Source organism: Dermacentor albipictus, chromosome 2 (assembly GCF_038994185.2).
Source record: "Dermacentor albipictus isolate Rhodes 1998 colony chromosome 2, USDA_Dalb.pri_finalv2, whole genome shotgun sequence".
NCBI lineage: Eukaryota > Metazoa > Arthropoda > Arachnida > Ixodida > Ixodidae > Dermacentor > Dermacentor albipictus.
Window position 1 is genome coordinate 78,993,905 of NC_091822.1, and position 23,290 is coordinate 79,017,194.

Below are 23,290 nucleotides of genomic sequence, written 5' to 3' on the forward strand. Positions count from 1 at the left end.
ACTGCTCGAAAGAAACAGCTTCTCTGCAAGTTGGTCTGCGAATTCGCAAGGTCGCGCAAGTCTGCTCCCTTTTGTTTTGACTGAAGCGCCGTGCTGAGTGAGGACGCAGCCATATTCATACAATGAAATGCAAATAATAATGAATTCACTGTATCCAAAACGTTAAGTCCTACATGCTAACTCTACGTGGCCTCTAACCGTATATAAAGTAAGTTACATGCTACTATATGGTGCATAAGAATATGTGGATGTAAAAAAAAATTCTTTGAAACTTTAGTGAATACCATTCAGTGCCTCAGACGTCAATGTAGGCGAAATGTCCGAATAATATCCGGCCTTGTAGGAGAGGTCATGTCTTTCCTTGTCGAGGAACATTCATCTGCCATTACACAATGCATACATGGCAGAAATGTGCGCAACGTAGAAACATATGCTCTTGTCCATGTCTGTCCCTTTTCATAGACAATAGAACACATAAAACGATGGAGTTGCCCCAGAAACGCTCCATGTTGTACTCGTATTTTATCATAATCTCATTTTCCATCGCAAGTAAGTAAATGTTAATTCTTAGTCGCTTTTTAATCTCAATCATCAATTCTCAAATATGTAACACTAATCAGTACGCTATTTGCTGATATTTAAGGCCATATTGGACGAATGGATTTTATCTTTGATAGACTTTATCCGGCATACTCCCCGCAATGCTTCCGTACCTTTTATGTATACAGTTACGATTGTTAGAATCAATGCTGACATCATTTTCTTTTTTTTTATCAAACTGTCTGCAGCTAAGAATTTTAATGAAAGAAAAGCGTTCTTATGCATACTTGTTGTGAACAGCTTTCGAGATATGTTTGTCTGATCTCATGCAAGTTATTCACCAGCTCCTCGTGATTCGTGATCGCTGTATGTAGTGATCTTGTTCTCCTCTTCATGCTTTTTTACCAGCTCTGCGATTTTTTTTATTATTCGGTGTGTTCTGCTGCTGTGGCTTTCTGCATGGTTTAGACTTATACGTTAATCATTGTTACCAAAGCTATCCTTCTTCAACTATGTTCATTCTCCATTGATGAGACCATGGTGTAGTCGAAGCATGACTGTTTCTTTACAATTTCCTTTTTTTTAGTTCAGGACATTTGTGCTCCTGGTTGTCAACTACATGGTTGAGTTCCTCTTACGTGTTCGGTCGTTGTATTCAGTAGAACTGTTACAATCTTTAGAAAGAACCGTTACTACCGGTACCCATCGCATTAGGGCAGTCGTTACGGCCTTGCGCTGCGGAGCTCGAAGGCCGTAGGTTCCATCACGATCTGTGTTGCCACACTTTTATGAGGGCAAAATGCAAAACGCTCATGTACTTACATTAAGCCTTACCTTAAATAAGTTTAGGTAGAAAAATTGATACGCGCTTGCCCCCACTTTACTTACCTCATATTCTGATTTGATATTGGCACGTAAGACCCCAGATTCTAATTTTAATTTATAATCACTATATCTCTGTAGATCTTCCATGTGCGCGTTCATATCTCATACTAGTATCACGCAGCCCGACTTTCTGAATCTAATATTCACATCGCTTCCAATACAGTGAACTCAATGTTAAAAGCAAAGCTTGATTCGCCTTGTCCGCCTTCCTTTTAGGTGCAGGCTGAAGGCCACCGGCTGCGGCCTCTGTCTTGAACAATTCGCTGGTGCAAAACTTAGAGCAAACATCATTGCGTCTTTGCCATCATGCCATTCTGATTGTTTCTTCACTGCCATGTCTTCGTCATACTTTTTCTGTTTTCTCTCTGCTCTTATCCCTGGGTTGTAATCCTGTCATCATCAGGCCGTAATTGTCCCGTTGTCGTGGTCATACTGTCTTCGCATTACATTGTTCACATTAAGTCGTCGTCATAGGCTCCTTGTTGTAGTGTCGTGGCCGTTCTATCGTCGTCATTCTGTCGTCGTGATTTCAGGGTCGTCATACTATTCCAGTCATGCTTTCGACGTCACGCAATTCTTGTGAGTCCATCGTCATCAGTCATTACCTAAATCATCCACTCATTAATTTTCATTTGCTTAAAGACCACCCAGGGGGTATTACAAGAGGAATGGGTTTATTTTTTACGCTGTCCTATTATCATTATTATCTTATTAACATTATCTTCCTTCCACCTTCGTCATATTATTGTCCTCGTGCGGGCATCAGTACTGTTGTGTTCATGCTGTGCCCGTCATACCATCGTTGTCATGCAGTATTCAATATGACATCGTGTTCGCTTCATTGTCATTACACCGTTGTCGTCATACCATCGTAATCATTCCAGCGTCATCATCCGATTGTGCACACTCCGTCGTCGTCATTCCAACTTTGTAATCGTTGCTGCCGTCGACATATCTTTGTCACTCCAGTGTCATAATCACATTGTAGGAATGTTGTCATCAAGCCGTCCTCGTACTTCAATTGTCGTCATTGAGTTGTAGGCAGTCCACAGGCATTACGTCATTATTGTCACGGCGTTGTCGTGATTTTGTCGTCCTCTTACGATCGTCGTGATGAAGTCATAGTCGGTCCATGGTCCTCATTCTGTCGTGGCGAGTCCAACATCATCATGCTGTTGTCGTCCTTCATACGGGATTGTTCCGTTGTCATATTCTGTGTTACTGATTGCAGTGTCATCATGTCATTGTTTTAATGTCATCGTCACCTGCATTCGTGGTCGTCCGTTTACCTTATCTTGCATTCATCATTGGGTCGTCATCACACCGTGGTAGTCGTTTCGTCGGCGTCATTCCATCGTCATCGTGCGGGATACGCATGATCGAGGGCCCGAAATTTATGTAGAGTGAGGGGTTTAAGACAGAAATGTTTCAGACTGCGTAGTTGTCCACTCTGTATGCAAATGCTCGCTAAACAATAGCAGCAATTTTCGCAAACACCAGAAAAAGCTTCGTTTATGCAGATTCCCAGACTGTAGGATCTGAATATTTTTTTTTGCTCTCTGCTGTCAATATATGCAATCGCAGCGACGTTTTTTTTTTGTACTTCCTATGCGCACCTAATTTTTAAATGCTCCTTGCATATGCTTTGGCTCGTGGGAAATACGATCGCATTGCCTGAAACAATAAATTTGAAGCTATGTTTTTAAATATACTTTTTGCACGCTGCCAACTGAGGTCTCACCTGGAGAGTATGCCTGTATACAGACTTTTTTTTATCCATTCATTCAGTTGTACACTTCCCATACAAGATTGCCTGTACCAGGTGGCTGCTCCAAATCTCGTAGATAGTGTTGAGTAAACTCATTCGTGTTGGTAGCTTCGTCATTCAAGTGCATTTCAATATAGCCTACATTATCCTGCTAGCAATCACTCTGCACCTTTAAGTAACAGATTCTAAAAGTACTGCCCGTAACCTAAATCAACGTCCAAGAGCAGTGCAGTTAGTGCTCGCTAAAATGCAGCCCGTTATGTAAAAATTCACCGTCAATGTTCGATTAGCTCACTTGTTGGTTGATGTCAATGAATGTAAGTAAAATGAAGTTTTTCGAGATAGGGCACCGACTGCGGGCCGCTTAATAGCTTGGAAGCCATATTCAGATATGTGAGATATCTGACGACCATCGTTTCATCAGTTGAGGTGCCATTCAATAGCTGGTAATAAAAACAATATCAGGTATTCACTGGACTAGCTGGTTTACTAGATTGCCTGGTGCTATATTTGAAAAATATTTTGCAAATTCTTTGCGATTCGCAAGGCTGACTAACAAATGAAGCAATATGTGGCCAGGTTACGAAGAAAATGAAGAGAATGCTCTGTATATTGGTAGTATCGCGAAGCATTTTGCAAGTATAAACACAAATATTTTTTTTTACATTTGGCGTAGAGTTGCGGGCCACGGTACTCCACCATCAAATATTGATGCAGTCACGTGGAGCCCCTACATAATCGGCTCGGTGTGCGTAGCTCATCTCCATAACGTTTGTGTAAAAATTCGCTAGTTATATTTTTACACAATGGCTCGCTTTCATTGCGTGTTGCCATGCAAGAAAAGTTCACGTTTCCAAGAGACGCTGTGTCCGCGGGGACAAGTGCCACAGCAGCGGGTGGTATGGCCATTTGTATAACTGCTTTTGTACCACACTCGAATATGCACGAAACACATTCAGATCGCGTAGTCAAGGCTCCTTTAGTAAAGGTGTGTCCGCAATGCCAAACGAGCAAGCACTACGAACGCCATAAACGTAGCTTGTGTTGGTATGGAACATAAACTCTATGATTAAAAATACAAAGAAAGCGCATTTATTATTGTAGAGATAAACTTTATCGAAAGGTTGGCACGCATTACTGCTACAAGACTCTAACTAGCAAAATAAGAAAAAACTTTGAGAAACCATCGACGATGCTTGTAAGTGAAAGCGAATTGCCGAACAGTTTTAGAAAGTATTCAATGTATTATAAGAAAAGTGCACTTTAGGGCGTATATTTGGTGCTCTAAGGACATCTAGGGAGTGTTTCTTCTTTCATTGCGAAATTTCGTAAAGAGCTTAACCCTTAACCGGAACACCTGTAGTGGCAGCCTGAGCCCTCTTCTGCACCTGCCAACGTCGGATAAGGCCGTGGGAGAAGAGGAGGTGGCACTTTTCGGAGTGCTCCTGCACAGCATGTAAATCTTCAGAGGCCCCAAGCCGCTAGCGGCAGAGCACGTTCGAGGACCGGCTGTACGCTTACACACACAGCAATGCTGCGTGCGGGTAGCTTGAAGTGAGCCGAGCTGTAACTTCGTATTGTTACCCATTCGTCTAGCACAAACTTGTGCTCGGCCTTGTAATGTTAGGAAATATTTATTTTTTTCATTGCGAATTCCATAACAATAGAACTCATAAGTTTGTGAGAACTACTTTCTACCTCTCGTTACCGATAAATTCACCACGGCATTCGACACGAATTGGAAAAATGAGTGTTTGATATCTGGGATCGCCTATGTTTTCTCGTTTTATCAACGCAGCCGCATAATCGCTTTCTCAGTCTTACTGCTGTTTCTTTGAAGCGCAGGTTTGCATATGCACCTATTGAGGCTACTGATTAAAACACATTTGTTAGACCATGTTCCACGCCGCTCTCAGCGCAGTGACTCCAGGTTTCTGCACTTTGACTGGCAAGCTTTGCATTGCCGTAAAACGAAAAGAAAGAGAAATGTAGGCTATAGGTTACTTTAGCAGGATATGCTGTCTCCAGTATGTGTTCTGTTTCACGGTATAGCTTCTTTTTCCTCGATACTTATAGCACAACTTTCTTTTCACCCTTGCTCTGGTATTTAGTGGCGTTCCCATCACTAACGCAACTTCCAGCGCATAAGGAGCATTGCTACCGCATTTGGCCTCAGATATTGGTGAGATTCTTTGCCTTATTTGATGTTCCTGTTTAGCTTTCATTGTCAATAAGCGGGCAACTTATATAGTAAATGCCACTTCAAAATGAGCATATATTGACAAGTGTACTTGCTTATCTTTCTCAGGTGACTGCTTTTTCTCCGACTAACAAAGGTTAAACGCTATCGCTCAGCGCAGGACGCGCCTGCATGTATCAGAAGTTGCTCGAATGTTATCGATGGTTCTATCCTATGTCTGTTCTCACCGCACCTTGTGTAATCTGATTGTATGCGCGGCGCGAATTGTGTAGTACTTCCTGGACGATACGCGGACACCAGCAATAGTTCTGGAACCTTCAATGACTCATGTATAACAAGAGACATGCTTGCAACTTGAAATCGGCATCTTATTTCGTGAAAGAAGTTAATGGCTCGGCGATGCGCGAAGAGTCCTTGACGAAGCGCCTGCTATTGGCACACAAGCCAAGAAATCTCCGCACTCCTTTCTTGTCGGTGGACTTGTGGAAATTAGCGATGGCAGATGTCTTCTGCGGATCAGGGCGGACTCCTGATTTACTGATCATGCGTCCCAAAAAGAGAAGCACGTCGTAGGCAAAGCGGCCGGTGCATGAAAGCAAAAACACCTGCACCAGACGTCACATTGCAGTGACCATGAAGAAAACAATCCTGGAAAATAGAATCACAAAACTAACTCTTTATTGTCGAAACTTCGCTGTAAAACAGGTGACATGCAAAGCACAACAACGAGAACACAGGGGGCTAACCGAGGGGCCCGATTTTTATTGGTCATATCATAAGAAGCCAACAAACACTGACAAGGTGTTTGTCTTATGACATGACTAATAAAAATTGGGCCCCTCGGTTAACCCCCGTTCTTCTCGTTTATTACATAACGAGGGTCTCGAATCTGGCAGTATTGATGCCTTCAGGTAGCATTTGTGGGTTTATTGACCAGTTGCCTTCACCCAAAAAGATCACTTTGTCGTGACGCCTGCGGCAAAAAGGACGTTCCACGTCCGCCGCGAAGGTCTGTGAGTGGTGGCGCTGGCTAACACTCCCATGGTTCTACTTGGACACATAAATACCCAAGAGAGTGAATTGGGACACAGTGCTGCGAGAGCTCAATTGCTAGAGCATCGCACCCGAAATGCGAAGGTTGTGGGTTCGGTTCCCACCTGCGGCAAGTTGTTTTTTCATCCACTCTAATTTCGAATAATTACTCGTTCCTTTTTTTTCATTTATTAAGCACAAGTAATTTCCCCGATGTTGTCCTTGGTGTCAGTGTTTGTTGACTTCTTACGATATGACTAATAAGAATCGGGCCCCTCGGTTAATCGGGCCCCTCGTTCATTGCTAATAATGGTGTGACGAAAGCGATGACGTCAAGTTCACTACTGCTTCATTTGAAGCATCCCGATTAGATTCTACGGCGGTCGTAGCAGTAGGATGACGTCGTGGATAAGAGTTCACAAGCCTTCTACCCTCTAGGTGGCGTTGGTAACGCGCGATACTTTGATCTAGCGCAATCTGTTGCACTCATCTTAATTCCTATAGCAGGCTGACCAGAAGTGGGCATCTAAGTGGGCATACGAACATGTGAAGACCCGCCATGTGCAGTCACGTGTCCCCACAGCATGCTCTTGCTTCATCAGAGGGTGCGAGAATGCTGTTTACCACGCGCTCGCCGATACCGATATATCTTGTCTCCACGTATGAATCCCGCGTGAAGGCATTGGTAAATTATTTAAATGCCTGAACTTTCTATGGAGAAACCACCATGTTGATTTTTATGCTTTTTGTAGCACGAATGCTACAAATTAATTTTCGCTACCTTGGAATATTTGCGGCCCATCCAATGCACGGCACGGTGCACGAGCGCTTTCGCATTCCGCACCTATTGAAATGCGGAAGGCCCAGGCGAAAACCCACTCGCGGCCTCGAGCTGAGCCACGCCACGCCATCGCCAATGGGTTATCGCGGAGGGTGCACTTCTCGGGTAAATATACTTTTCGGTAAAGACAAAACATTGCAAGCTTCGGAAACATTTACACCACCACAACGGCACACATAGGAGAAAATACTTTGAGATCCGCGACGTCACGCCACCGTACAGGCATTTTGGTTTGAGTGCGAAATCCAAACAGTGGCTCGCTGGTCTTCATTGTCTCTTCTAGTGAGAAACTTCTCATTACGAAACGCACGAACATAGAGGCTTTAAAGAGTGTTTTAGCAGTATAAACTAACATTGTGTTTCATTTTACGTTAACACGGTATTTTTATGCAAAAGTTAGTGAAGTGCATAGAGGACAAAATTTACAGCATCAGGAATGATTTGCTGAAGCCCATGTTCTCTTGTCTTTTGTAGCTCAGGCGTGACGAAAGAAATTGGGCAGTTTTAAGCGTGGCTCCGCCACATTGAATAGATCCGAAAAAAAAAACAATACGTGTGGACTGACAAAGGTCTAAGATGGTGTCTGCCTCTTCCAGATTTGAGCGATCAAGTTTTTCTGTAGGATGGCAATTTTCTTCGGGAAGGTTCACTTGAAAAATTCCTGCGTATGCCGTTGAGACCGGAAAATATAGTCGACTTTCATGCATCAAGAGAGCTTTCTGGCCATAATAGTTTCCAAATACTTGTAAACGTTAACTGTCTCATTCCATTAATCGAAGGAATATGTGCATATATAAGTGACATCAAGACGCCTGTTTTATTTCATGAATTGACGCACCTTGACGAGTAAATGCATAAGGCATTTATTGCGTTTTCAAGACAATATTACGTTTTCCGGATATAAGCTACGTTGAGATTGTTGCGTTAATCACGCAATTTGCTCTTTAATTCAGAAGCGCGTCCATTCGTATGCGCTGTATAGGATCGTCACGTGACACCACATACTCTACTTAGTTATTACTATTGCTTATCTGACTTTGCCCGTGAATATACGACACCCTTTTCACTCTTTCAGACATCAAGACTCACACCTTGTTACTACCCATGCTCTATTTCTACCGGGAGAGCAGGCACACACACGCTGCAACGTCGAGAACTGGATGGCACTAAGTGTTGGGTAAGTTTAACGCTGATCTTCGTTTAGTTTGATTTAAGATCGGTGCAGAGAAATGGCTGAAACGTTAGTGTCGAAGTTTCCGTGCTCGAAATTGACGGCAACGACTGAAAAAAAACAATGGATAATTTTTATCTAGGCAAGCTGTCTCTTTCGTTAGTGCTTTTTGTGCGTAAGCACGCACGTCACAATAAAGAATAATTTATTCTCGGTAGAACTGGTCATTTAGTGACATATTCGTAGCGTATAGTTAAGCACATAGTAAACCCACTAAGCAACATTTCATGTTCCCATGATTAGGCTCCCAAGGCGTACACGCGATTCGCATGACCGCCGAAGCCTGGAGTGCCTTTGTTGCAATCACAAGGCTGGGTCACAATTCCTATAAATATCTAGCAGCGAACGCCGCTCAGTAGCCACGACTAAATGCGATATCGTAACATTGGGTTGTTATTTCTAATTTTATTCTGTAGTATTGTTTTCTTTATTAATCTGTCTTAGTTAATGTCGCAAAACAACACTGTGGCTACGACATATGCTGCAGTATAGAGCTACCATATACTTACAGCCACCTGTGGCTCGTCACCCTGCACCTAAATATATGTACGCGGTCGTTTCTCCATTTTTTGCCCAACGACATCCAACAGCCACGGACGAGAAATTTAACCGCAATTTGATCCTCAACCACGGAATGTCATAGCTACTGAGCTATCATTATCATGCATTATACACGCGCCAAGTGCTAATGTTTCTTGCGTGGCGCGTTCTGTGACTGTCCTGTGATAGTGTGTGCGTGGGCGCGCGCCCGCGTGTGTGTGTGTGTGTGTGTGTGTGTGTGTGTGTGTGTGTGTGTGTGTGTGTGTGTGTGTGTGTGTGTGTGTGTGTGTGTGTGTGTGTGTGTGTGTGTGTGTGTGTGTGTGTGTGTGTGTGTGTGTGTGTGTGTGTGTGCCGTCTTAATTGTTCATTCAAGAGATATGTGTGATGCATGGGCATGTGTATATGAATCTGAAATGCTAGTGTAGCATAAATTATCTGAAAAGTTAAAGTTGACCATAAGCATGGTTTGAATGTGTACGAGTGTACAATATGAAAAATTATCGCATCAACAGCAGAAAGGTACGAAAACAAAGGTGGGCCTTTAGTAGACATTGATGGAAGAAACGGCGATGAATACACGAAAAAAAAACGGAGACTGCATGAGGGCATGCTGAAACATATTTATTCAAAGATGTTGAACCGATAAATTTGGATGGAAACCAAGTATGGCCATGTCAAATAACTTATATGGAACCCACCAAGCAGCAAAATATAAGGTATTAACCAAGTGCTGTGATGATATGTAACATTCTAGTATACATACACTGGTGAATGACAGAGGTGTCAAAAAAATTTTGAACTGTGGAATTGACGCGGTTCTTAAAGATGTACTCACGTGATGCTGATTGCCACTTCTGAGGTAACGATGAATATTTCGGAAGAATTTCATTAGCAACTATACACGCCTGTAAGCGTCGTCACAACACGGCTATTAGGCTGATATATTACTGAAGTACTATAGCGCCAGACAGACGACACAGGAAGAAGAGACACGGACGAGCGCTTGTCCGTGTCTCTTCTTCTTGTGTCGTCTGTTTGGCACTATAGTACTTCAGTAATATGCACCAACTAGCCCAACAAAAAGTTCGGCTGATATATGTTGCACTTATGCTAGCACGTCTTTTTTAGGTTCATGACTAGCACTCGTATTTCTGAGCGAAAAAATATATTAAATTACAACATCGTCAAAATCATACATCGCGAAAGGAATCAGATAACTTAAGCACTCTTTGGTTCTGTGCCTTGTTTGCTTTAGTTCGGTGTTTGATTCGCACGAAGTTAACCTACCTTGTCACTCCACTTGCCGTTTTAGCATTGAGCTAGATGATTAATTTTAGAACGTGCGCAATGGATCTAGAATGTACAAGAAAAACACGAAATGGACGCTGACTGACAACTGCTCTTTTGTATTGCATCACATCATTGCATCAGCAGTTCCATTAGCAGTTTCAGCTACTCGTAATTAACAACACAGTTCGAAGCGTAAACTGATATATGACACCAATTTGATACCATTATTGCGTATAACACTTTTGAGAACTTGCTTCGGAACTTTTTAGCAAAAACCGTACCTAATTGCTACACACTTTAAACTCCGCATGCACATCATTCATACTCTTTCTACCACTTTCACGAAATTTCATCTCGGCCACTATTATAACCCTTCCAATAAAGCTATGAACTCTGCACCCCTCCGCAAAACTCTGTATATTTCTCAACGCACCCTCTGGAGCGCTCGAATATGTAATTTCCTGCAAAGGCCGTAATTATCCCACAAACTTTCAACTTTCTTCACGTATCGTCCATACTCTGTCCCCTATTCTCCGAAATAGGATATAGTAAACTGACCCGTTTAGTTCAGAGAGGTTAGAACAGGCGCATTGTTGCGCATGGGAAAAAGCGACAGAACAAAATCTTGGCAGTTATTTGAAAGACTCGTAGTTACGCAAATAACAGGTATGTTTCGCCAAACAATGCTATGAGCATTCTTCCCTTCTTCCACCCTTAAATGTGAACCCAATGTTACGCAGAATTATCTCTTGATGCAGAGAGACACCTCATAAATAGAGTAGGCTGCTTTGAAGTATTTCTCTAAGACTCCTTTCGCAAAGGCTATAATATGTCGACACACATTTTCAGCTTTACATTCTCATTGCCTATAATAATCCGCCATTTACTCAAAATTTAGACTTGGTGAGATTTACTGTTCTCTCAAATCTAAGATTAGCGTCATTTGAAACTACATTTATAATGCTCCAGAGCACTTGAATACGTGAGTCGCACCAAAATCCGTACTTACACCCAACATTTGAACTTTACCTGAGCATATTTCATAACGAAATTGCAAGGAAGTTGCTTGGAAACAGGTCCCATGTTGTTAGAGTGGCTTCGCGGTTCCCGAACCAAATCTTTTCTGGATCCTCCTAGGAAAAGTACACATGGTGCAGTTCCCTGGTGGTCCAAACATTTATCAGAGGTCGCCCATCTACGGCGTTCCCCATAATGAAATCGTGGTTTTGGCACGTAAAGCCCCAGAATACAATTCAATTCCTCCAAGTACCGGTTTTGGAATGCTGAAACCCTTTCCAAAGTCTGCAGCTAGCAATCCGGGTCTTCAAACGATATTTAATGGGTGTTAGGTAACGCGATTAAAAGACGGGACCAAACAAGAGACACAGGGACATACACAGCGCTAACTTACAACAATGTTTATTATCAAAAACCATGTGGTACTTATACACTCAGCGAACGTGAGTCACAGCCACGTGAACAGATAAACAAGCATGCATTGCCAACAGGCCCACATTGCAACCCTCGTGAACTTCAAACGATGGTACGCGAAATGGTAGTGCCTCCCTGGATAGGTACTTCGCAATTTCACTCCGTTGGCTGGGTCATTATATTCTTGGTCGTCTAGAGTACAAGTCCGTATTTAGCGGTGATCGTTGCAGGCTGCGGTTAGATCGCTTGTTTGTGGCGACGTTGACGTGTTTTTGACGCCTATGGCTTGGCGGGCTTTCAGAGGATTTCCAGTACACAGGAAAAGCAATTTCAGCATGTGTCCCATTGTAGCGAAATTGGGGAATGAAACAGCGGCGCAACTGCACAGTCAGGAATCTCTTTATCGGGCGAACTTCTGCCGACCAGGCAACTAACACTCAAACACGAGATAAGCGGCGTATACTGGCGGCGATCGTCAAAATTTGACCTGCTGGTGAAGCGCGTCGGCTTTTAGATATGACTCGTCGAAAGGTCCAGCATAATCACTGTTGTCCGCGCACGTTCCAGGAATGTACTAGACAATACTTTTTGCGCATACAGCCTCAGTACACAAGGTTCGGTGGCAAAAGACAGTTGACAGAACCTGCGATAGAATTCCGGAGTCTTCCGATACAGGAATGCACCTCTTGCCCTGAATGAGCGATAACCTTAGCATTTAAATGAATTCGGGTGTTTTACCTGTCGAAACCACATGATTATGAGGCACGCCGTTGTGGAAGGCGCCGAAATAATTTTTTACCACCCGGGGTTCTTTTACGTGCATCCAACGCATGGTACACGGGCGGTTTTGGATTTTACCCCCATCGAAATGTGGCCGCCATGGCCGGAATTCGATCCTACGCCCTCGGGCTTAGCAGCCCACTGACGAAGCCACTACGCCACCACGGCGGGTAGCTTTTAACATTCGTAAGCCGGTTAAATGAGGTTTCCGGAATAGTACAAAGGAGTGCGGACATCAATATGGAGTAGTTGTGAAACTTAGGCTTTCTTAAAGCAGGTAATAACTTGTGCGTCTTAGGCGTAACTGCTGATTTTTGTCGTAACCGATGCACACTTAACGAAATATGCGGTGCTGGATGGGGATTAGCACAAAGATATTTTTTTCCCAACAAGCATGACACTTCTCCATATTTCTTGTCAGCATTGTTCTGTGTATCCCGCTTATTACTTTAAAATAAGCAAACATTTCGAAAAAAAAACGAAACCAACGAATTATGTACGAGATACGCGGCTCATTAGCGCATAAGAAAACACTGTGGAGACTTTTGGCAAAGTGAGAGCTTTACAACCATAGTGGAAACTATTTTGAAATACGCCTATGAGTGTTCAAACGAATTGAAATTGTACACGACATTCCGAACGTTATTTTGCAGGCGCCGAAACCAAGAATATGTGTACACGGAAAATGTTACATCGACGCAGCTTCTGAAGGTTATGAGATCGTCCATCAGCGGGTATTGCGAGATTCTGATCAACTTCTCCGCATGAAACGGAGCCCACCTTTAGGTTGGGAAAAAATCATGTTTACATATCTAAGAGAATAATTGTCGTCTATACCTCTAATGGTGCGACACAGAGGCATATGGGCAAACAGGAAAAGCAGCAGATAGGCAGATCCAAGTACCTCTGTATGAAATGCACGTGCTAATATGTCAAGACGAATGCATGGAATAGTACCATGCGATGCGTAGCAAATTTTTGCACGTCACTTTGGCGCATCTGGGCGAAGCCCTACTCCGGGGACCGACTTCGCTCACGCAATAGATTGGCTGAATAGATCGTTGAAAGTGTCCCGAATTCGAGCGTTGCGAGCGTCAGTGGAACCGTAAACGTGAAGTAACCACCAGTCTACCTGAATACACTGGTCACGAACGAATCAGGGACACTCGACTTCGTTTAAAAATTATTTTCGGTGTTCAATAACACGCAGTTCAACTGTAGAAGACCCGCAAAGAAGTTTCGCAACTCCCTTTGAAACCTTTCTCTTTGGTATCAATACTGTCTTTCTTGTACCATCATTCTTACGGCAAACCTTACAGAGTGACCAGAAAGAAAGAGAACATGAGCCTCAATTAATGCTGTCAAAGTAAATAAATGTAGAATATGTACTATTGCATTTTCAAAAAGATCCGCTGAAGTTACTTGATAAAAGATTAGTTCTTTCCTCTTTTCTTTTCCATATCCTTTGTACATACTGTACCGTGTGAATATTCGCGAAGTAACTTTGACCATGTCGCTATAATTTAGGAATGTTACTCGACACGCTGGGGAAATAGCTATGTGCACAATCGAATAACATAATTTATCACATGTCACCTATCTTTGATGTTACGGATGGCAGAAGCACAACATGCTCACTTAGGTAAAAAGGCATCCCATTAAGAAAATTAGCGCACAGCAGAGACCTAAAGTGTAAGTATATGAAAAACTGACCTTTTTCAAATTTTATTCCGACAACTATATGGACACCCCAAGCAGGTATTTCCCGTCGCCTTTATGTTCGGTATACAGTGCGAGGGTGATAACACCGTCGTCACGCCTCGTATGCTGTATGTGCGAGTGAAAGCACGCGAGGGAAGTCGACGTCCGCGGATCTATTTGGCGCGCGTGAAGGAGAAAGCGGAGAGCAAAACGCGCCGCCTTCCGTCGCGCGAAAGGCCCGTGGGGGGGGGGGGGGGGTAAGGGAGGGAATGGTGGCCGCATTGTTGTGCTCTGGCAGCAACGGCGCATTTCATGACCGGGCGCAAGAGGAACTGAAGATCTCGGCTCAATCTCATAGAGGAAAACGGGATGGCAGTGCAGGATGGAGGGGTGCAGCTTCGACTCCACCACCAAATGCGTACTTTGCGCGGCCGCGTGCAGTCGCGTGGGCCGTATCTTGAAAGCGATCTGCAGATGGCTCATACCTTTGTGCGCGCTCTGTTCGAGCCGCTCCTGCGTTGAGGCGATAGAAGGCGTGAAGATCACTTCGCTCGCAGCCGCTCTTGATCACGCCAGCGCTTTGACAGCGAGTGTCTTCGCTCATGCAGTGTGATGTGTTCATGTTTGTTTGTGTGCGCTGACAGCACGCTTGTTAATTCACTTAGCGAGCGAATGTTTACAAGTCAATACGGCCGATAAATCTAGTATCCTTACCTCGTCTAGCTGTCAACTAATTTGCTATAGCAATGAATACTTCATCTTTCGGTCGAAACTGCGCCATTTTATCGATGTAATGAAAACGACGGCGGTGATGCGATAAGAAAACAGATGGAGTTGCCATTCCTAGCAACCAAATGAATCAGTCGTAGCTTACTGAACATTTGCGCAAAATTTTCCATTGCACTAAATATGTGATCAATTGCGTTTGTTTAAAGTGCGTATGGCCTGCTATAAGCATTGTAATCTGTACCATTGCGTGTTTATGCGCTTCCTGCGCACATGTTTCTCTATACTTCTTGTAACATTGCGTTAGGATTGAAGCACTCAGACCAAAGGGACTGTCGAAGATGTGTTTTAAACGTGCTGCAATGTATAGGACATGAACCTGAAAAGTAAATGTGGCAATCCGCAGTATTTATTCTGATTCTTTATTTTATATGCAGGCTCGTTCTGGCATAAGTTCAAGACCAAGGGAGGAGCGGATATGAAGGCTCTCAGAGAACGCTTTCCTTTGGTAAACGAGGAACAATATCGCCAGCGTGAGTCATTGAAGAAAAAAGTAACGGAAGTGACAACCGCATTTGATAAATTCGTCAAAAATAGGCTGAAGAATAGCATAAACCATGTGAGGACTGCCGTGCACAATGCTGAGCGCGTATATGAGGACTGGACGCATGATCCTTTTGGAAAAGATTCTGAGAAATTCTTAAGAGGCAACGCTGTACAACCTTCTGCGACTTGGAGCATGCCGAAGATGCCTGAAACACCAAGCAGTTCCTTACTTAAAGCCGTGGCATCATCTGAAAACGAACGTGAAGTCTATACAGACACCAGACACAAAGTAAACACAGAGAGCGAGTTTGAAAATGCATGGCCTGAATCAAAATTAGCCATGCCATCAGTCATAAAGAGAGTAAGCACCAGTGAAACACCGTGGTGGGATGGTAACAAAGAAGAAGCCTCAAAAGTTGTAACCTTCGCATCACCAAGAAAACTCAGTGATAGAAACATGGGCGCAGATGGCGTTGGAAGCAATCTGGATGAAGGGGCCGCAAAAGATGCCAGAATGAGCGCACATGATTTTGGAACAAGTAGCGAGCCCCATATATCGTCTCACTTCACGGCTGACAAGGGGCATTCTTCTTCAACTCACTCAAAATTCAGATCAAGTTCCCCTTTAATGAGTGAAAATGCATACAGTATTATGAACAGCCTACTAAAATTATCCAAAGACAACGCTGATGACACGAATAACGGAAAGCAAAGCATGGACACTATTTCTGTTTACAAGCCACCACCTCTCGAATCCTCTCCAAAGCCTGTATTTCGTGCAACAGACAATGATTATCGTCGGCGTACGCAACGTTACCTTTCGAATAGCGAACTAAGAACTACTACTTCCCTGCCATCAGCCACCAGTTGGAGAAACATAGCAAATAACAAAGTCACGACACCACAGAATGAAGTCGCTACGGGAACACGACAATGTAACCTTAACAGTGACGTATCCTACAGTCCAGCGCTTAAAGCATTTCCGAACGAAATAATAGAGTCAGGTGAGCCTGGAAGTAATTCCAAGTTATACTATAGGAGAACGTCGCGAAATGAAAAGCGGGCGACAACAGAGTCCTATCTCAATACGACTGGTCTCGAAGCTACAACTTTTCTGCCATCGTCCATCACTTGGTCAAACGCGGCAGCTCATGCACACAAGAACTTTTTCAGAAAATCGCAGAATGAAGCAGCAGATAGAATGCCCCACTACACCTTGAATAGTGAATCATTGCACAATCCAGAGTCTAAAGTCTTTCCTAGCAAATTGCCAGAATCATATGTATCAAAATCTAATTCGCCAATTGACAGTAATGGCCCATCGTCGTCTTACTTCTCCGATATCGGACTGGGTTCTAATACACCCCCGCGATCGGCCACTAGTTCGTCGAGCATACCAACTAAGACATACAAAAACAGTCTTACAAAGCCGCAGAACGAACCAGTAATGAGAATGCCCCACCACATCTTTAATGCGGAATCATTCTTTAGTACAAAACCTAAACTATTTCCTAGAAAATTGGCTAAGTCAGATGTATCAAAAACTAATTCGAAGTTGTCTAGCGCAATATATTCTCCAAATGAATACAATCAGCCATCGCGGCCTTACTTACCTGATATTGAACTGAGATCTAATACGCCCGCACGATCGACCATCACTTCACGGAGCTTACCAACTCGTACAACAAATCATTATGATACAAGACCTGAGAATGAGCCAGCAATGACAAGGCGCCATGACAGCTTTAATACTGACGCATCCTTCAGCTTAAAGCCTAATTCCCTACTTGGTGATATGCTTGAGTCACATGTAGAGAAATCCAATTTAACGTTATCCAGTGCACTAACTTCCCGAAGTGAAAAGCGTGAGCCCGCAGAGGCTTATCTATCGGATATCGGAGTGAAACTTGACACGCCTCCGCCATCAGCCATGACATGGTCAAGCACAGCAGCTAACGCAAACAAAAACATTTTCACGAAACTACAGAATGAACCAACGGTGAGAATGCCCCACAGCAACTTTAATATTAAATCATTCTTCAGTCCTGAACCTAAAGTCTTTCCTAAAGAATTGCCAAACTCACACGTATCAAAAAGTAATTCAAAGTTGTCTAGCACAATATATTCCCCAAATGAACATAATCAGCAATCACGGCCTTACTTACCTGATATTAAGCTGAGATCTAATGCGCCCCCACGATCGACCATCAATTCACTGAGCGTACCGACTCATACAACAAATCATTATGTGATAAAACCACAGAATGAACCAGCATTGACAACGCCTACTGACAGTTTTAATACTGGCGCATCCTTCAGTTTAGAAGCTGAAGCCCTTCCTGGTGAAATGCTCGAGCCACATGTACCGGAATCCAATCTGGAGTTATCGAGTGCACTAGCTTCCCCAACTGAAAAGCGTGAGCCAGCAGAGGCTTCTCCGTCGGATATCGAAGTGAAACCTGACACGCCCCCGCCGTCGGCCGTGACTTGGTCAAGCACAGCAGCTAACGCACACAAAAACATTTTCACAAAACTACAGAGTGAACCAGCGGTGAGAATGACTCACTGGAACTTTAACTTGGAATCATTCTTCAGTCCGGAAACTAAAGTCTTTCCTAGAAAATTGCCAGACTCATATGTATCAAAAACTATTTCGACGTTGCCTAGCAGACTATATTCCCCAAATGAATATAATCAGCCATCACGGCCTTACTTACCTGATATTCAACTGAGATTTAATGCGCCCCCACGATCGACCATCAGTTCACTGAGCGTACCAACTCATACAACAAATCATTATGTCATAAAACCACAGAATAAACCAGCAATGACAACGCGCAGAAACAGCTTTAATAGTGACGCTTCCTTTAGTTTAGAACCTGAAGCTCTTCCTGGTGAAATGCTCGAGTCACATCTACCGGAATCCAATTTGCAGTTACCCAGTGCACTAACTTCCCCAAGTGAAAAGGGTGAGCCAGCAGAGGCTTATCTGTCGGATATCGGAGTCAAACCTGACATGCCTCCGCCATCGGCCACTACTTGGTCAAGTAAAGCAGCTAACGCACACAAAAACATTTTCACAAAACAACAGAATGAACCTGCGGTGAGAATGACTCACCGCAACTTTAATATGGGATCAATCTTCAGCCCACAACTTAAAGCCTTTCCTAGGAAATTGCCAGACTCACATGTATCAAAAACTAATTCGAAGTTGTCTAGCGCAATATATTCTCCAAATGAATACAATCAGCCATCACGCCCCTACTTACCTGATATCAAACTGAGATCTAATACGCCCCCACGATCGACCATCACTTCACTGAGCTTACCAACTCATAGAACAAATCATTATGTCACAAAACCACAGAATGAGCCAGGAATGACAACGCGCCATGACAGCTTTAATACTGACGCGTCTTTCAGTTTAGAACCTGAAGCTCTTCCTGGTGAAATGCTCGAGTCACATGTACCGGAATCAAATTTTCAGTTATCCAGTGCACTAACTTCCCGAAGTGAAAAGCATGAGCCAGCAGAGGCTTATCTGTCGGATATCGGAGTGAAACCTGGCACGCCTCCGCCATCGGCCACGATATCGCCAAACATACAATTCACAAGGCCAGAGAATGAACCAGCAGTAAGAAGGCGCCAGGAGAATTATGATACTGACGTAACCTTCAAGTCCGAAGCTGAAGCCTTTCTTGGAAACATGCACGAATCACATTTTCCGGATGACACTCTAAAATTATCTACAGCGCTAACTTCCCTAAGTGAAAGTGCTGAGCCAAGGGCGAAATATTTCAACGATATTGGACTGAACGCGACAACTCTGCTGCGATCTCCCACTATTATGTCAAACGTACCATCCAAAAATATTTTCAGTAAACCATGGAATGAACCGGCCGTGGCAATGCATAACGACATCTCTATCACCGACACATCTTTCAGCTCAAAACCTAAGGCTGTTCCTGGCAGGTTAAACGAGTCACATGTAGTAGAAACTGATTCACAATTATCTACCCGAATAACCCCACCAAATTCAAATCTTGAGGGAACGGCACCTTATTACCCGAATTTTGAGCCGAGGCCGACTACGCATCCACAATCGGCACCATCCACACCATCCACACCAACTCACATGCTTGAAAACATTTTCATAAAAGCAGAAAATAAGCCAGTAGCATTAACGCACCACCAAAGCTTTTATACTGATCAGTTCCTTAGTTCGGCTCCTAAAGACCTTCATAGAAAAAGAATTGAGTCACATGTGCGAGGTGATAATTCCACACCATCCACCTTACTAAGTTCGCAGAATGAGCATGATGCTGTTCTAGGAATGGAGGTCACCAATCCAAAAAACTCTCCCCCTATAGAAGATATGTATGGTATGTTCGAGTCAACATCAAAAAAAGAGTTTTCGACAGGCGCAAGCACCACTCCTTTTATAGCGTTCCCACAGACATCATTATCTGCAACTGCGGAAACTCTCTTATCTGGGACCCGTCTTTCGGGCAAGAGAAACAAAGAATTCACAATGCTGATGTGTCCAAAGGAAAACACTAGGTCTCCGCTAGTGACAACACTGGGAACATCGATGCCACTTTTTACATTTATAGATCCTTTAGCACCTAAATATACAGCAATCAATGAAAAAGCAAAGAGTTCCAAGCCAACAAATTCATCAATATTGTTCCCAAAGCAGTCTTTAAAGTCAGGTGCCGAATTTCCATCGCTCCTGACAAGTTCTTCCGATGAGAATGACTAACGCTTTCCATCAAACATGCTTCCCCAACGAACCATTAAGTCAAACGCCCCAAAGGCAGGCTTAATACTAGAAGCGACAGCTATGCCTGAAAATGCACCTGTAAGTAGCAGGGTGTTAACCAAATTCGCGAATTCGTTGCTATCGTCATGGGGCTCAACGGCAACAAATGCAGAATATCCTCTGCTGGAGAAAACTCTTCCGAACAAGGTAAAAGGACCATCCACTAAATTATTAAACACAACAGACAGGTCTCGGATTTCACCAAAGATGCCGACTGAACTCATGAAGTCAGTAATGAAAGTAGTTCCAACGCGTAGGTGGTCAGAAAACAGTGTAGACACCTACAACATGACTAGCTTTTTCAGGCCGTCAGAACTGTTATCAGAGACAATTAGGCCACGTAACTTAGATGTTTCTACGAGGGAAACTGCTTTGTTGAAGAGAGAAGGCGAGACATTTATTCCACCGAAATTGTCTGGAACAGATGTTACGGACTTTACTAGAGCGGATGCATCAAAGGTCTCGGAACCTGTTCCCGAGTTAGCAGTTACTCTTGCAAAGCATCCAGAATTACATGTGAAATGCGAGAAAAAATGTGTACGTTCAACGCAACCACCCGTAGTGCAGTCAGATGAACCTGTAAATATGAACATAGCCTTCACTTCAAACAAGAATGTCTCAATGAAAGAAGTTAAAGCTCAATCATTGAACAGGACATCTGAAACTGAAATTTATCTCTCTGCTACACCGAACTCTCACAAGCCCTTCGAGCAGTCATTGAAACCTGTAACTATTATCACCAAGCATGGAGCTAAACCTGGCCGGGGCTTATTCACTACCGTTGCTTCAGGAGTGACAAATTCGTTCCCAAAACAAATTCTGTCACCGACATCATTGGTTCTTCCTCCAAAACAAACCCTTTCGACAGAAGATCACGGTGATCATCTATTCTACCAAGCCTCCACGCTTAAAATTTCCCAGCTGCCTGTTAAGCCTTCATCAACGTTGTCCAAGCCATCGAAGCATCCGAATGCGGTGAACTCTAGCCTAAATGACAATCCTAATGTCAATACCGAGGCTGCAGCTGCATCAAGGCTCACAATATTGCCCTCTGACCAAGCTAGTCAAACTAGCTGGAGGGTTCTCCCGGCAAACAAAGGTGCTCCATCGACAGAAGCCAAAGTGTATTCCAGAATGGTTCTACCATTCATAAAACTATCTCTATCAGACACTATGCCCACTCTATCTACACAGAAACCAGCCTCTGGCCATACTATTAATATAACTCCCTTGTCTGGAAATGCCAATCCCAGATACATGGCTGTGGAAGAGTTTGAAAGAATGAATTCAGCCATTCTATCAAAAAAACTATTACAACAGAATGCGAGCGTCCAGCCGTCGGAAAGAAATGTATACATCAAATTGGCGCCCCTTGAATTAAGACACTTTCAGCCGACTAATACAGGCATTGTAGCTTTACCGAAGAAAGCTTCAGAATATGCTAAAAATAGCGCTCCTCCTAAGCCTGAAAATGTTACCAGTAGTAAAAAGAGAGCAACAGCATTTGAGAGCACATCTACAGCAGTTGTCTCAATGCATACGATTACACCTGGTTTGACAAGTCACCCAGTGGAACTCGAAAAGTTAACGAAAGTCGGGAAAGTTGTTTCTACATTGTTGGCGTCTTTCCCACCACTTTCAGATGGGACCAACATGTCTAATGTAGATGTTATAAAGCCAGTTTCCGAAGCACCGGATTATATTGCTCGTTATACGCCGGAAAATGTCACCCAAAGTAAAAAGACAACGGTAGCATTTGCGAACACGCCGTTAGCGTTGCTTTCCAAGTGGAGTGCGCAGCCGAGCCTAAAAGATTCTGCAGCACACAGAGGAATATTCAAGTCCCCGGCAGTGTTCGCAAGAAAAGCGCTCCAACGGGGCTTGAAACTGCCACAGAAAATGAATGGAATACTCACAAAAGATGGCAATATAGTTCCGGAAATATTGTCACCTGTCGCCAAACTTAGTCAGCAGACCAGTGTTGTTAATAACACTTACCAAAATGGATCCTCACGATCTCTGTTTGGTAATGCTTCTAAACCAGAAATTGCTGCAAGTAGTGTCAAGACAGCTACATCACTTACAAGTATGCCATTAGCATTGCTCTCAAGGCAAACTCTCCAACCTGGCTTGAGGATCCTTCCAAAAGGCGAGGCGCTACTCAGGTCTTCGTCATCACTCTCTCTACCAACTGTCAATTCCAGCTTAGTAGTCCCGCAGCACATGACCGCAGTAATAAAGAAAGGAGGTGAAGTAGTCGCTAAATCGGCGCCGTCTACACCAAAATCTTCTAAGGCGACCGCTTCGACTATTATAGCTGTACCAAACATAGCCTCAGAATTAGCGCTTGATAATTCCCCTCATGTTATAAATGAAAATATGACTGAGCCTACAAAATCAGCGTCACAAATTGCAAACTTGCCTTTAGCATCGCTCTCAAAGCAGATGGTGAAAACGAGCTTTAAAGCCCCCCAAACCGCGACTGGGGTAATGAAGAACGGTAAAGCAGATACCGCAATGATGTCCAGTTCACGAAAGCTTAGTCAGAGAACCAGTGCACCTATTAATTTTATTTTGACGGCAGGTCCAGAACTTGCGATTTATAATTCTCCTGCTGCACTACAAAATGTTACAAGCGGTAGCAAGGCAGCGACAGGATTTGAAACCAAGCTTACAGCATCGCACTCAAGGAAAACAGCGCAGCCGGGAATAAAAGTCAAACTAAGAAAGAGCCCATTAGTAAAGAATGCAAATGAAGTTACCATGGGACACCCTCCTGCACCAAAATTTTCTAAGGCGACCACTGCACCTATAGTAGTTGTTCCAAATACATTCTCCGAAACTGCTAGTCGTAATGCTTCTGCGACCCCTAAAACCTTTACGGCCTGTCGGAAGCCAGCGAGACCATTCCAGAACACACCTTCACCATTGCCCTTAAAGCAGACAGTGTCGAGCCT

General features: G+C 43.6%; 2 long non-coding RNA genes across 3 annotated transcripts in view; one reads left to right on the forward strand and one right to left on the reverse strand.

Moving 5' to 3' along the window:
• The window catches only part of LOC139055967 (uncharacterized), a 94,116-nt gene that overhangs the window by 28,188 nt on the left and 42,638 nt on the right, over nucleotides 1–23,290 (reverse strand). The window lies entirely within an intron of this gene.
• Nucleotides 416–19,786, forward strand: LOC139055964 (uncharacterized). Of its 2 annotated transcripts, none has more exons than XR_011512049.1 (4): nucleotides 416–549; nucleotides 5,305–5,375; nucleotides 8,342–8,443; nucleotides 15,403–19,786. It is a non-coding gene; the product is annotated as an uncharacterized lncRNA (long non-coding RNA). The 2 variants fall into 2 exon arrangements; XR_011512050.1 differs by lacking the exon at nucleotides 15,403–19,786 and adding an exon at nucleotides 13,192–13,273.